This window comes from Sminthopsis crassicaudata, chromosome 4 (genome assembly GCF_048593235.1).
Source record: "Sminthopsis crassicaudata isolate SCR6 chromosome 4, ASM4859323v1, whole genome shotgun sequence".
Classification (NCBI taxonomy): domain Eukaryota; kingdom Metazoa; phylum Chordata; class Mammalia; order Dasyuromorphia; family Dasyuridae; genus Sminthopsis; species Sminthopsis crassicaudata.
The window spans coordinates 438,802,134-438,806,206 of record NC_133620.1 but is presented as its reverse complement, the minus strand read 5'-3'; positions in this window follow the sequence as shown (position 1 = coordinate 438,806,206).

Below are 4,073 nucleotides of genomic sequence, written 5' to 3'. Positions count from 1 at the left end.
TTGGTTTCTTGTGGGATGGCACCCTGCTCTGGATTGTGCTCTACTCTCTTGTTTGTTCTTGCCTAGTTTGTAAGTTATCTTGGGCTAAAAAATTGTTTCATCCTGTCCTTTTGTTTTGAGGCTTTATTTCAAGTAATTTATTTAGTATGAGGAGGGGATTTTGGGAAAGCTTTTTCTCCACGCGGCATACACACAGAACCCACTCCAGTCTCTCATTATTCATTATTTGTGATGATCTTCTGTATAACTATCACTGGGTAGAAAAGAGTCAAGCTTTAGGATAATCTTGAGGTGGCAACCTTTCTGTTTTAAGGAAAATAGCATGAACTTAATAAAAATCATTCTCCCAAACCAGCAATATTTAGTGGTACAAATAGAGACAATTTTAGCCTGATATCCCATCACCAAATAGACAGCTTTATGGTTCTTTCTCTTCTTCCCCTTCAAGCAGGAGTCAAAGTCTTTCTTGGAGAGGTATAGGTAAGATTCCTGAGATATGTTATCAAAATCTCTCCACAAACCACATTTAGACAAACTATGTGGATGGACAGATATAACCTACATGGGAAACACAGGCACACCCTATGCTAACATTTATATAGTAATTTAAAGTTTGAAAGTATGTTACATATGTTATCTCTTTTGAACTTTAAAACAATTTTGTGAGGTGGGTACTATTATTATCCTTATGGAAGAGATGAGGAAGGAAAAAAGGTGTGCTGTGACAATCACAATGGGATATCTCTTTTAGTCATTGCTGGCAAGATTCTTGCAGAATCTTCCTAAATGAGTTGATCTTTCACTTGGAAGAGGATCAGCTAGTTGAGAGCCAGGGAAGCTTCAGAAAAAGCCAAGGAATGATCAATGTTGATCTCTGACAATTCTGAGATCTATACACTTGTGTTTTATTGCTTTTTGATGTTTCATGGAGTCATTAGTTTCCATTTTCCCAATTCTAATTTTTAAAGAATTATTTTTTTTTCAATTCAGAACTTTAGCAAAGTTGCAGGATACAAAATAAATCCACATAAATCCTCAGCATTTTTATACATTATCAACACAATCCAAGAGCAAGAGATACAAAAAGAAATTCCATTCAAAACAACTGTCGATAGTATAAAATATTTGGGAATATATCTACCAAAGGAAAGTCAGGAATTATATGAGCAAAATTACGAAACACTTGCCACAAAAATAAAGTCAGATGTAATTAATTGGAAAGACATTGAAGGCTCTTGGATAGGCCGAGGGAATATAATTAAGATGACAATACTCCCTAATCTATTTATTTAGTGCTATACCAATCAGACTCCCAAGAAACTATTTTAATGACCTAGAAAAATAACAACAGAATTCATTTGGAACAACAAAAGGTCGAGAATTGCAAGGGAAGTAATGAAAAAAAAATTAAATGAAGGTGGTCTAGCTGTACCTGACAGAACTATATTATAAAGCAACAGTCACCAAAACCATTTGGTATTGGCTAAGAAACAGACTAGTTGATCAGTGGCATAGGTTAGGTTCACAGGGCAAGATAGTGAATAAAAATAGCAATCTAGTGTTTGACAAACCCAAAGATCCCAACTTTGGGGATAAGAATTCATTATTTTACAAAAACTGCTGGGACAACTGGAAATTAGTATGGCAGAAACTAGGCATGGACCCACATTTAACACCACATACTAAGATTAGATCAAAATGGGTCCAAGATTTAGGCATAAAGAACGAAATCATAAACAGATTAGAGGACCATAGGATAGTTTACCTCTCAGACTTGTGGAGGAGGAAGGAATTTGTGACCAAAGGAGAACTAGAGACCATTATTGATCACAAAATAGAACATTTTGATTACACCAAATTAAAAAGGTTTTGCACAAACAAAACTAATGCAAACAAGATTAAAAGGGAAGTAACAAATTGGGAAAACAGTTTTACAGTTAAAGGTTCTGATAAAGGCCTCATCTCCAAAATATACAGAGAATTGACTTTAATTTATAAAAAACCAAGCCATTCTCCAATTGATAAATGGTCAAAGGATATGAACAGACAATTTTCAGATGATGAAATTGAAACTATTTCCACTCATATGAAAGTGTTCCAAATCACTATTGATCAGAGAAATGCAAATTAAGACAACTCTGAGATACCACTACACACCTGTCAGATTGGCTAAGATGACAGGAACAAATAACGATGAATGTTGGAGGGGCTGTGGGAAAACTGGGACACTAATGCATTGTTGGTGGAGTTGTGAAAGAATCCAACCATTCTGGAGAGCAATCTGGAATTATGTCCAAAAAGTTATCAAAATGTGCATACCCTTTGATCCAGCCAGTACTACTACTGGGCTTATACCCCAAAGAAATACTAAAGAAGGGAAAGGGACCTTTATGTGCCAAAATGTTTGTGGCAGCCCCTTTTTGTAGTGACTAGAAGCTGGAAGATGAATGGATGTCCACCATTGGAGAATGGTTGGGTAAACTATGGTATATGAATGTTATGGAATATTATTGTTCTATAAGAAATGACCAGCAGGAGAAATACAGAGAGGCTTGGAGAGACTTACATCAACTGATGCTGAGTGAAACGAGCAGAACTAGGGGATCATTATACACTTCAACAATGATACTGTACGAGGATGTATGCTGATGGAAGTGGATTTCTTCAACATAGAGAAGAGCTAATCCAATTCCAATTAATTAATGATGGACAGAACCAGCTACGTCCAGAAAAGGAACACTGGGAAATGAGTGTAAACTGTTATTTTTACCTTCTGAATCCAATTCTTCCTGTGCAACAAGAAATTCGGTTCTACACACATATATTGTATCTAGAATATATTGTAATATATTTAACATGTATAAGACTGCCTGCCATCTGGGGGAGGGGGTTGGGGAGGAAGGGAAAATATCTGAACAGAAGTAAGTGCGAGGGATAATGTTGTAAAAAATTGTCCATGCATATGTACTGTCAAAAAAATGTTATAATTATAAAATAAAATAAAAATTAAATAAAAACAAACAAACAAAAAAAAAAACATAGAGAAAAGCTAATCCAATTCCAATTGGTCAATGATGGACAGAATCAGTTACACCCAGAAAAGGAACATTGGGAAATGAGTGTAAACTGTGAGCACTGTTTTTGTTTTTATTTTTACCTTCCGAATACAATTCTTCCTTTACAAAAACAACAACAACAAAATTCGGTTCTGCACATATATATTGTACCTAGGATATACTATAAGATATTTAATATGTATGGGAATGCCTGCCATCTAGGGGAGGGGGTGGAGGAAAGGAGAGGAAAAATTTGGAATAGAAGGGGGTACAAGGGATAATGTTGTAAAAAAAAATTACCCATGCATATGTACTGTCAAAAAAAATGTTATAATTATAAAATTAATTAAAAAAAAGCCAGGAACTCTAAGGAGAAACTGAGAGGGGGAAAGGTGTAAAGAAAGCAGATTCAGTATTATCAGGCCAAGTTATGAGGTAAGAGCATTATTGAAGTGTAAAATGAATAATTTTGATTATTTTAAATTAAAATTTTCTTGTATAAATAAAAAAAAGAATTATTTTTTTTCAGTGAGCTTTCATACCTTTTTTTCAATTTGGTCAATTCATTGATCTGATCAAGGCCTTTGATACTGTCAGTCAAGATTGTCTGGAAGGTTGTCCAGAGAAGTTCATCAGTATTGTATTCCAGTTTCAAAATGGCATTGAATTGAATTGCTTCCATCTGAATTGTCTTAGGAAGATTCTGAAGATTACCTGGCAAGAAAAGGTACCAAACACCTTTCTTGAGCTAAACTGCCAAGTGTTCTTTTTTTTTTTTTTCTGAGTCTGGGGTTAAATGACTTGCCCAGAGTCACACAGCTAGGAAGTGCAAACTTCCAAGTGTTTAAATTCTACTGCAGAGAATACAACTCTGGCTACCTTGTTTGAATGCCAAAAGTACATTTATCTAAAACACTATTTTATGGAGAAATTATACAAGGCAAGTGCTCACACAGAGGAAAGAATACAGGGACACTTAAGAACTTTGGAGTCAATTGTATGGTAGACAATGACACA